This window comes from Ochlerotatus camptorhynchus, unplaced genomic scaffold, assembly GCF_037179485.1.
Source record: "Ochlerotatus camptorhynchus isolate MF236.1 unplaced genomic scaffold, CSIRO-AGI_Acam_v1.1 ptg000038l, whole genome shotgun sequence".
Taxonomy (NCBI): Eukaryota; Metazoa; Arthropoda; class Insecta; order Diptera; family Culicidae; genus Ochlerotatus; species Ochlerotatus camptorhynchus.
The window spans coordinates 1,283,867-1,296,430 of record NW_027040529.1 but is presented as its reverse complement, the minus strand read 5'-3'; the positions used below and the strand labels follow the sequence as shown (position 1 = coordinate 1,296,430).

Here is a 12,564-nt window from a genome sequence, read left to right as displayed (position 1 = left end):
TTCTCCTTTCAGTCACCCCTCGTTGATTCCTGAAAAACAAATGCGCATCATGATCTGGGCGCATGAATGAAACCTCGTTTATGCTGTGTGATCGTATAACATACACATCCACATCACTTAGCACCAGTCAGTCCAGTGCTCCGCGTGTTTTGTTATGCTGTGTGGATTCCCGTTAGCCACTCTCTGCGTCCGACCCCTTCATTATTATTATTTTGATCGTACATTGCATTGGTAGTGGTGCCAGCCACTGCCGACCGAGTGACGAGTGAGTGCTCTGTTTTCATCGCGGATACGCAAATTAAGGCCCGGTCCTGGCTGGTGTGTGTGAGAACGGAGCGGAGTGTTGGAGCTGCTAGGGCTGGGGCACTCAAAAAAGCCAAGATGGACGCGTTTTACTACGTAGTGAAAACTCGTACTGCTAGTGGAAATAATCAAAACACATGGGTTTTCAAGTGCAATTTCGGTCGAATTTGGCACGATTTGCCCCGCTAATGATAGATTTGAGCCGTGATCGAGTGATTCGCGCGTTTTGTGACGGTTTTCTGTGAATTATCGCGAATGTTGTGTGTTGTGGCGGAGTGTTCGGATTGGGAAAAACGGGATGGAAAAATAACACAAAATATAGCTGGTACGGGAAGGAATTTGTGGTGTGTGGAAGTGGAATGATACCCAAGCGAGCTCCCCTTGGCAGCGAGCCCGTACGGTGTTGCAGTGCTGCCAGGATGGTGGTGTCAAGTGAAAGGATGATATTCGGGATTGTCATACTGCAGATTGCGTGAATTTTTAAACTCCTACGCGAAAGTCGTTATACTTACATACCTGTTGTATGAACATATTTGTTTATTTTGTTGACATTTTTCTCGCTAATTATAGGCTTGAATTATTCGTAAGTATGACAGTTTGGAAAAATTGGTTATTCAGAGTGTTGCATCAAAAATGTGTTAAGGTATTATAGAATCATAAGATGATATGACATTTTTGTATTTGTAAGATACAATAAGAGGTTGTAAGGAATGTATTCTTCTTCGCATTTTAGCTTATTGCGTGTACTAGATGCACTTTCACATTTATTAATTGTTAGCTTTCGATGCCTGTACTGCCCTTTTAAGCATAGTTGTTCTATTTGCAAGCTGAAAAAACGCTATTGAAATTTTTTTTCTCCATGGGCTCTTATGGATGAGACAACTATGTTTTGGTATTTTTCACGACATTTTCTGAACAAAGTAGGAAACTTTTCGTGTACATTGTAAATTCCAATGTTTAACTCATTTTTGCCAAAAATTCTAATGAGATTGTTATGCCGCACAAGGCAGTGTACCATTTTTGCATTAGTATAATTGTGTGGCAAGTATTGCTGATTGTGACTCTCATAAAGCGAAATTGGCAGGTGTTATGTGTTGAGCGTAAAGTCTTCTTGTTACTTACAAATGCAAAATATCATAATAATATTTTATAATTCCTTAATCCCATGGGTTATGTTGTGGAACAAAAGGAAATTTATAGAGTAACATTTCAAATGGGCCTATGTCCAAAACGTAAACAAACCAGAAAATGAATTTTAAATTTTTCCCCCGCTATTCAATTCATATTTAAGAAAATTTAAGTGTTTTAGGCATTTATATTGTTCACAATAACAAAAGTAACTGTATCTCAGTTTACAACCTCCAGAATATGCGAAAAGCTTTCAAAAATATATGAAAATCGATAACAATTTAATTTCTTAAATTAATAAGCCTTTTTGTGAATCTATCAATGGATAGGCCCATTTTGTTAAGCAGTTGTGCTTGTCAACACGAATGGTACGCCCTTTGCTAAGCCTTTTCGCAACGTCAAATAAATTCAAAACAAATCATTGGTCCTGCCTCAACCAGTAGGGCCTAGCTTTGTTTTGAAATTTTTTACGTCACTAGGCTTATCAATTAAATGAAATAAATGAATGGTTGGCCGTTTAAGCGTGCGGGCCTATTAATGAATCGAAAAATTTCGTTGATGGGGCCGTTTCGAAAATCGAGTTATTTTTAATGATTTTTCTCGATTATGCGGAATTTTCCTACACGATTAGCGGCTATCAAGCGGTGCTAAAGAATGGTATTAAAACCCGATTTGTTTACGTTTTGGACATAGGCCCATTTCAAATGTTACTCTAGATTTGTCCTTTTAACATAATAAATATCTAAAAAAGTATTTTTTACACGTGTAGATATCAAAATCCGAGTCATTATTCCTTTCACGTTGGATTAGTTCGAGTCGCGAATCAAGAAAGTTGCAGTGATGTTTCGAGTTCGTTAAATTCCGCAAAAACTTTATATGAAACGCATTTTTTTTTGTTTATAGATTTTTCAAAACTTCATGTAAAGAGTGCCCACCTGAATTGGAGTGAAACCGATTTAAACTTGTTTATTAACAATAATATGATATTCTTAAGCATTTTAGCAAGCGAAGCTGTTGTTTAATCAATTGAACTACTGAGTTTAATGCACAGCAAATCCACCATGTGCGTCAATGAAATCAATGAAATTTTGTTTTTGATGAAAATTTATACTGTTTTTTCTCAATTTTGGCGAAAACAATGCATGTATGCACAAATTAAACATTATTTGATAATTCAATACACAAATGGAGGGGTGTCAATCTTTCCCCGTATGAAATTTATTTAAAAAAAAAATGATTTTATATAATATTGATATGTTTCCGGTCATGTTCCAAATTGGTCACATCCCCCGGGGCATCCAGAATCTGGTCCAGGGTAATTATGACAAGCTGTGCACATGATAAAACTACCATTGGTATTGGCTTGCAAAATCTTGAAGTTTGGCACCCATATTAATATGATTCTGGTCATGCCCCAGAACCTGCTTCAGGATGACCATCGCAACTGGTGACGCTGAAAACGATTCTGGGTAAATCGTGCTGAAAAATCATGAGGATAGCCATATTGACGTGATTCAAAAGATTAACATTACTGTCCACTTTACCTGATTCGATTTCAACGAAATGGCCAGATATCGGTTGTTTCTCATCAGATCTTGGATATGTGTCCATCATTGAAATCAGAATTACTTCTAGTATCAGGGAAAAATATGAATTCTTATAAATTTTCATATTGAAATAAACAACAGTTTTTGACTTACCTCGCAAAAAAAAAACCCCCGAACATCTCCGGTGGCCACTGGTCACACTGGAAAACTGATATAAATGTCCCATCAAATCCGGCTTTATCAAAATTGTTTTATTTTTCTTTTATTATGACTGTCCCGGTCATTTTGTCTATCCCCTTTGTAGATTCCGACTTTCTCCAAAAATACTTTTGGCTTTCTCCTGAAGTTTCTTCCAGCATCATCTGGCAGTATTTTTTTCCAGACTTGCTCCTGATTGACACCGGAATATTGTTATTATTTCTCCGGGAAGCATCTTCCTACTTACCCCAGAAGTCCTGCTGACTTGATCGCGAAGTGTGTGCCATCTTCATCTGAAAGTTTCTTCCGATTTCAAACTTTTATCTGGATGTTTATCTCCCGACGGATCCTGTCAGCTCCCACTTGAAGTTTATTCTAACCGCCCCGAAAAAAAACCGACTTGCTGGTTCTTTCCTACCTCCAGAAAGCTTCCACTGTAAATTTCACTTTATTGATATTACTTAGCAGTGCTGCAAAGTCTCGACAATACACGGCGAGAATATTTATGTTTGGTCACTAATTTGAGCTAACAGTCATCGTCAAGGCAAACCATGTCAATAGTCAGTGACAATGCTGTCAGTGACGAATATGTGCAGATTTTTTTTAATTAGCTAAATTTGAAACGAAATTAAAAAACTTGTGCAAAACGACACGAAGCCGTTAAAGTGAACAAGCGTCTACGTCCTGAACAGCTTGGATAACAATAATGTGGCACAGAATGCATGAAATTAAACTTTTTGTTTGTCATTGACGAAAATGAATTAGGTTTTTTTGAGGATCAAGTTTATTAGTGACTTTGTGAAAAACAATTTTGCCAATATCGCGTGAAAGTCTGTCAATGACAATGACAAATCTCAGCACTGGTGCTTAGTTCCGAGTAATTTTCCGAGGAATAGTTTTCTGGTCGATGTGATTTAGTTCTTGCAATATGTTTATTTAGCATGCCTTTTTTTTCCTGTTTCCCAGGCCCCATTTAAGTAGTCTCTGTTGAATTGGGAAAGATGATTTTTGGTGAAATCAGCAAAAAGAAAAATATTCCGAGGATGTTACTGGTATTTCTAAAAATATTGTGTTTAATAGACTCATTTTCTCAAACATGTGTAAATAGCATACTTCGAAATGATTTTTGAACCGCTGTGAATTGATGAGTCCCTAGTGATTTAATGATACAGATTTTAAATAGCTCATGTGTACACAATTTTAACTTTTTTACGTATCCGGAAAATCTTTCGTACACACCGGGAATTTAAAAAAGTCTAACGGGTGGCCATCCTGGAGTCACTTTTACTCAGTTGAATGAACACTCACGTTTTTAGAAATTTCTCATAAAACTGTGAAAAAATGACTCTCTCTAAGTTAGGCTCATCTTAGTCTTCCATATACATAAACCATATACACACCATCAAGATATTGCTATCTGATATAAATCACATAAATACTTTATATTTTATATGAATACGTTAAAGCGCACAGCGAGCGAGAGCCGTCAAATTAGGAATTTTGTTTTATCTATATTTAATCTTTTCTTATTTTCCCCATAATCCTCATTAAATTTTACTGGGAGGTCCAAATTTTCAGCCCAATCGGATAAGAAATGTATTTTTGGTAGAATTTTCAAGCTTAAAACTGCGATAAATGTATGCAAGGTTGATTCGACTCATTTCGCTGAAACAAAAATGTTTTTCGGAATTATAAAATCATTAGATTTTATTATAATATTTTGTACTCACTTCCTCGATCGTAAAATCACTAAATACACTCTGAAAATAAAATTGATAGGTTTTATTTTTCAAACACATACTTTAAAACCTCTTTTTGTAACTTACAAGCACAAAATATCATCATAATGATTTCATAATTCCAAAGAAAAAAAAAATTGTTTATAGCGAAATGAACCGAAATAACCTTGATTGCAGTTAAGAGCAAATGAGTCTTAACGCATGAAGTTTTTAATAGTCTTCTAGAACTAAGAAAATTCATCAAAATCTTTGAATCCCGAAAATATCGGTTCAAAATTACCACAGAAAGAATGTACTATTGTAATGAAAAAAATACCAACAACGACACCATATCTGGCAGCACTGCAGACAGGCGTTCCGAAATGGGTAGATCTTCCATGATGGATGTGGATAAATCTGTGGGCTTCGCCCCGAATGGAACAAACGCCTTTGGACTATTGTAGAACCGTGTTCCGGTTGCGTTTTGACGCAATTTTACAGCAATTACCAACAATCGAAAAAAGTGCGCATAAGAAGTGTTTGACCAGCAGAAACGAGCAAGTGTTGTACCTGTTCCAATAGCTCAACTACTGATTCCGGGGAGATGCTATCCCCTACCTACATATATGCCACGGAGCATGCAATGTGAATTTGTTTTTTATTTTGCTGTGTCCCTTCGTGCTGTAGTAACAACATCGACGAAGACTAAATACTTTTCCGATTGTGGCCCGCAACAAAACGATGACGATTATTTACCACGGCGTAGTGCGATGTGTTGACTTGTTTTGATTTCAGATTAAAGTAAATTTTTGTTTTGGTCCAACAGAAGAACGAAAGCAGTCCGAATGTTTATGTGTGTTATTGTGGCGCTGCCGTGAGCAAAATATCGAAAAGATATGTTTAAAGTGAAAGAAGAACGTCAATCTCGAATATATTGTGACCAAAAGTGATGCTACTGTTCGACAATTAAGTGTAAATGAAACAATTTATGTTGGAAGCCGTTCCTGTAAACTGGAAAAGTTCTTCTTCAAAGTGAAATTGAAGGTAGGTACGTAGTAGAAAGCAATGTAAGTGTTGTTGTATAATGTTCTGGCATCTAGTTAGTTTCAATGACGCCTTAACTTTTGAAATCCGCTCTTCCTTTTGTCGAAAAGCGAACATGTACTGCGACTTAACGAGAAAATGGACCATTTTTACTGATTTGGAATTCATGAGAGAATGCGTTTGGGGTTATTTTTCTTTTCTACACCGTCGTCGTCTGCACCTATATTGGTGTGGTTAGTGTTTTTGTTATTATTTAGTGATTCTCTTTTCTTCCCGTCGTGTACGGAGCGGAAAAGTGGCTGCCTTGAAGCAGTGCTTCTCTTCAGCTTCAGCATAAAAACCGTCTCGCATGTCTGGGTACGGTTCTTATCGGTGACGTTTCGGAAGAGGGTTGGCATTGAACAATAAAAAGCAGTCAACTCAAAATCCACGAAATCATGTATTGAATACATTGTACTAAGGGTCAGTCTGTGACCTCCTATAATGAATCGGTAAATGTAAGATTCTAGTACAGATTTGCATGAAAGGTAAGCAGAATTTGCAACATGAAAAGTTTTTTAAATAATTTCGTAATTTTTAAGTTAGTCTATTTTTCGAAAACGCATTGCAAGAACTGCCATTACATTTGTTATTTGGGTTCACTGGTGACTGCCGAAAATGATACCAGAAGAGAAATTCAGAGACGCATTATGGTAGGGAATCGTGCCTACTTTGGACTCCGGAGGACGCTCCGGTCGAATAAAATTCACTGCCGCACGAACTTGACTGTCTACAAGACGCTGATTAGACCGGTGATCCTCTACGGCCACGAGACCTGGACTATGCTCGTGGAGGACCAACGCGCCCTTGGTGTTTTCGAACGGAAGGTGTTGCGTACCATCTACGGTGGAGTGCAGATGGATGACGCAACGTGGAGGAGGCGAATGAACCACGAATTGCACCAGCTGCTGGGAGAAATAAGGGATCTGCGGACCCTTCGCAGACTACGAGGCTGGCAAAGTGTGGCCATGGATCGAGTAGAGTGGAGACGACTTCTTCGGACAGCAGAGGACAACTAGGCCTTAGCCTGATTGGTAAGGTAAGTAAGCAGTATGAGTTCGCATCCAAATGAGCTCAATTTTTTCGGACAATTGCCAACACCTGATTTAAAATAAATTGAGCTTGGTGAGGTAAAATCGATATTTTGATCCACTCTAGTGTCCATCCATCCGGGAAATCTAGGAAAAGCGGGAATTTGGAATTGCCAAATAAACCAAACATGATATTATGGGGCTCCACGAAGGTTTACACGTTCTATCATTTAATCGAGTCATCGTAGAGGTATCCCACGATTCCTCTGAAACTTCATTATGTGAGGCTGAATCACATCTATCAGCGTGTCAGTCGTGAATGCTTTTCAAGTTTCCAACGAGACATCAAGTGCAAATTTAAGCTACACCCGAAATCCTTTTGGAACTACGTAATCGAGCAACGTAGGGAGTCCGGCCTCCCATCGTCTATGGAATTCAACGGAGAAGTTGCTGCCACCGTTCAAGTGTATGTTGCTTTTTTTCGACAAGTTTGCCAGTGTATTCACTAATGATATACTAACTGACAACCATATCACCTGGCTGCCAGGAACGTTCCAGTAAATGATCAAACTCTGGGTGTGATTGATGTTAATTCTGAGATGATTTCCAAGGCCACTACTCTGCTCAAGTCATCCTTTAATCCTGGACCTGATGGAGTATTTTTGAAGAGAATATTGCCATCATACTGGAAATTTGCGCACATGTTTCCCGTCCACAAAAATGGAAGGAGATGCGCTGTAGATAACTATCAAGGAATTACATCGTTAAGCTCCGTCTCGAAGCTATTCGAGCTAGTGATAATGGAACCGTTGCTGTCCCATTGCAAGCAGTATTTGAGTCCTGAGTAACATGGGTTTACTGTCGGCCGCTCTACAACCACCAATCTGCTGTGTCTCACATCGTATATTACCGAAAGTATGTCTAGTCGGGTTCAAACGGACTTTATTTTACCCCAATCTGTTCAACGTCGCTGTCTACGTTTTGCGCTTCGTAGATTGCCTTGGAATGATCTGTTTCGATTACCCAGTTACGAAAACCGTTGTCAACATATCGACCTAGAACCTCTCCGGACTAGAAGGGACACAAGCAGAGTCCTAATCGTATCCGACATCCTGCAGGGAACGACAGATTGTGAGGTTATCCTGAGGTAAATTGACTTGAATGTTCAACCCCGATCGCTTCGTAACAACTTTATGCTAAGACTGCCTCTACGTGACTGACTATGAGATGTATGATTTTATTAATGTTTTCTATGTTATGACCATGCTTGAATGTATTTTTTTTCTTACCAGCATGATAAGGTTAACATTATTGGGGCTTCAGCCAGCCTGTTGATGTAAACCAAAAATAAAACAATACCTTGTTGAGTCTGCAGAACTTCAAGATCAGATCCCCGGGATGTTTCGGAGAATACAAAAATGTTATTTTTTAACACAATTAAACATTTTAAATTATGGTATAAGGCTCCGTGCAGTACAAAAGGCACAAACATTCGATCAACCCCTTAAATATCTCCAGGACAATTTGGAGAATGATAAATATCTCGGTAACACATCTTTGTGTCCCACAAATTGTTATTCGGCTTGTAGAAGTCCAAGGAAGATTTGATACTGCGTTTCTCCTGCTCAGGTCACTTGTTAAATGTATTTTTTTCACCTCTTTTCGGGACCTAACACCACTGCGACCAGTAATTTGATCTATTGTAGTATATACCGTGTCCTTACTTTAGTGCATGTCGTATTACTCCATCACTATTGAGAAATGATAAGGTATTCAATTTTTTTTACGGTTGTCATGTTGAAACACCCTCCAAAGGCGCGCCTCTGTCCGTAAAAACTGGATTCCTTAGCAACAAAATTAAGGAATGACACCGATAATGACCATGCATCAGAACTAGTCTTAACCACTTCAAACTAGAGAACAACGAATAGAAGATTAGGAATGACATAGATGAAGACTAACTAACTCATTTTTCGTTGTTTCAAGATCATCCTCGGTTGGCAAAGCCGAGTCTTGTCCTTGTCAGCAAGTCATCAAAAGTAACAAGGACTAAGATGTGTTCCTTGGATTACTGAAGTAGCTATCGGTGGTAGATCTTACATCCCGTAACGTACCACGAAAAGGTGATCCACCCACGTTACGGGGCTGCTATATGCTTACAGGAGACAACATTTAGAATTATTATTTTAGAGAAACTCTTAAATTTTATGGCAACTCATTCAAGAAAATCGGGAATTTGATAAATTCACCATAAAAATATTCTTGTTTCAATGATTTCCTAGCTATCGAGTTTTTACTCGGCGAGAACGTTTTTCATATTCTTTCAGCTGCTCGCCTGTTTGGTTCTACTGCTGTCAGATTCAAGTCTATATATGCAGTCATTTGTTTGGTAGAATCAACACTCGACCAGCTCATTTGGATTGCTGATATTGACTCGCGCAAGCGAATGAATTTGCCCATAGTTCACTCTTATTCAATCAAATTTGGTTAAAATGCATCTTCTGTCAAAACACAACCGCCTTCATAGAAACATAAAAATATCAATTTTGAGTGAGTTTAAATCGATATACACTAAATTCTGTTTTTAAGTGATTTCTTTTCGCTTCTATTTTTAAACGTGTGATCGCAATTTGCAGCCAAATTTAATGAAATTTGTTTCAAAAAATCACAAATAAAATCATAGAAAAATCCGGTGGTATTAAAAATGCCTCCTACCTGTCACTCGATAATTGTCGAAAACGTAGGAAGTAAGTATCGAAGCAGTCAGAATTTATTTCCAGAAGTCTTATGCGGAGATTACCGTACACACTAAGATTATTTCACAGATCAACAGCTGAACGTTCAGTAAACAGTTCGGTGATTTTACACAGTTTGCCTGTAATTTGTCACTGATATTCTGTGATAAATCACCGAACTGTTAACTGAACGTTCGGCTGTTGAGATTTCGGTAAAATTTCACAGAAATCTGTGAAATAATCTTAATCTGTATGAACGAAAGCTGAACTGGAAAATCACTGAAACTTTTGCTAATAGAAGAATGCCTCTGTTTGAGGTTTAGCTAAACAACTGGGAACATCGACGACTACAAAATTGACCGCATCCATCAAGTCGACTCGTTAGTTATGTGGTAAAATTTTGTGTGAAAAATCACCAAAAATCATGGAAGCCCAAAAACATGAATCCTCCCAGCTGTCCGGAGTTCTGACATATGGAAAACTGTTTAGCCCTGGCCAATGAATATCTACAAAACGCTGCATAGGGTAGCGTACTACTTCGTCGTAATCGCCCATTTCCGTTCTATCGATCAGAAAAGATCAATAGGTTTGTTCCGATGCGTTAGTTCATTAGCTACAACATAAATCCTATTAGAGCACATTGTATGAATATTTACGCTCATTGTTCTCAAAACAAAAGAAGCGCTCATATAGCGAATCCCCTTTACCCGTTTATCCGTAGGCCGAAGAAAATCTAATGGCGTTTCAATGCGTTAGGACGGAATTGAAACTCGTAGAACGAATTTAGAATCAAGAAGCAGTGTAGATTTTAAACAATATCTCAACAATTTGTGACTCTTTATCAAATCTAAGGATGCGTATGGAAAGGTGAATACATTTAAAAGTCATCTTTGACAGAAATATTTCATTTTTTGTTTAAACTCATTCAGAAAAGAGAGGTAAAGCGCGGGTTGTGCTTAGTAGGACGGAAATTAGATCAAAACCATATCATCGAAATAAATCGAATGAACTAAAAAATACTGCACAAATATGACCAAAACAATCGAAAAGGAGCCCGTATTTTCAGGCAGCGTTCGATCGGAATTCTGATCATTGGCATACGATAAACTAAATCGCAGAATTAATATATTCAATTACAAAAGAACATGAAAAAAAACTCGCACGACCAAAAAATACCACTCTTTAAGGGGTTACTTAGGGGAAATGTATGTAATGTCGGCCTAAGTGTCCCTAATTTGGGCCCATACATAAATTCACCAATCGACTAAATTTTCAATAGCAACAAAAAATATCCATTAGTACCGTCCCAATGACGCGTTCATCTAGATACAATTGATAAATAGCAGATTTTTAGCGATGGGCCCAATATTAGATCCATAGGCCAACATTAGAGCCATTTCCCCTATATGTTAAATCGACCAAAAAATCGATTTTTTCAAAAATGTTCGAATTTGATTCGTATTAGTAAACACGTGTTAGTATTAGCATTAGTAAACACTTATTCGCATTAGGTAACACGTGTTGAAGTGAAATGTTGCGTTTTGCTTCGGCTTGTGATGACATCGACGATGGAGTTCAGCATTCGACATCTAGTTGTAAGGCCACCAGACCGCAGGCATCGGTTGATGAAGACCTGCAGTTTTCTCGTTGGCGAATAACAACACGGATTTCACGTTTGAATTGAAAATTCGTATTTTGGTGCGTTGACTTATCTGGCTAGCTTTCCATACATTTCGCCAGCCTATGTACCTATGTCGCTCTCGGATATTGGAACTTTCAACTTTCTCTTCTGCTTGCCCCGCTACTGTAAAGTTGGAAGAATAGTCCCCTACCATAATCCCGTCGATTATCATGAGAAACAGTAGCGGTGAGAGTATACATCCTTGCCTCACACCTGCTACTACCCGGGTAGGGTCGGACAAGGCTGCTTTATGCAGTACTCTGCACATGAATGCATCGTACTGCGTTTAGATGAGGTTGACGATTTTGTCCGGCACTCCTTGGCGTCTCAGAGCGCCCCACAGATCCTCGTGATTGAGTCGATCGAAAGCTTTACCTCTTGAATGACTCTTGGAATACGTGATGCGGAGCGTGACAATATGGTCCACACAAGATCTTCCTGCACGGAATCCTGCCTGCTGCCGCCGGAGAGTCACGTCGATCTTCTCCTGTATCCGAGTCAGGATGAAAATTTGCTGGACGCACCTTTTTTTTAATTTTAATAATTAACACAGAATTTTTATAAAAACATCCAAAACTAACGGGGCTCAATGTATTGCAGCGGTCGCTGATTATACCAGCGAAATTGACTGATTTTATGTGTCATACACAAACTTTATCTACTCTACTTGCATGCATCTTCCATATAGAAATTATTATTATAATATCTTATAGTTTCATAATTTAGAAAAGTACCCTCCCCTTGGCTAGTTTTTTAACCTGGACGTTGGTGGGCGGGCCTAATCTTATGCTTCATAGTGGAGCGTTGGAGACGGTTGGTTTAGGTCCGGCATCGTTGGCTCATGCCGTGACAGAATAGCGTCATGAGCATGCGATGAGGATTACTGAGCTTCCCCTCTCTGATGAACCATTGCATAAGAGAACCAAAGTTCTAGCCTGAAGTGATAGTATCACACTTGTTACTCCTTTATTTGAAAGCCGCGTTGTAGTACGCTTATGTATAGGCACTGACGTTGGGTGCGATACTGGCGGGTTTTGCCGCAAATCACTCTTATTTTATTTATTTTTACGCAGATAGATATATTTGGGTTTGCAAGGGAATTATACTATTAAAATATTTCAGAAAGTGGCCAACAGTGCT

General features: G+C 38.5%; 2 protein-coding genes across 5 annotated transcripts in view; both read left to right on the top strand.

Moving 5' to 3' along the window:
- for (cGMP-dependent protein kinase for) overlaps positions 1-12,564 on the top strand; it is a 690,301-nt gene that overhangs the window by 555,491 nt on the left and 122,246 nt on the right. The window lies entirely within an intron of this gene.
- Positions 367-12,564, top strand: part of chico — a 563,283-nt gene continuing 551,085 nt past the window's right edge. Inside the window, exons 1-2 of one of the 4 annotated variants that reach the window (XM_065234489.1) lie at positions 367-628; positions 5,721-5,938. The gene's annotated coding sequence lies outside the window, so the exon portion shown is untranslated. Of the gene's footprint in view, positions 648-5,242; positions 5,943-12,564 lie in introns of those variants that run through there. The other 3 variants (XM_065234506.1, XM_065234498.1, XM_065234493.1) reach the window with 3 other exon arrangements.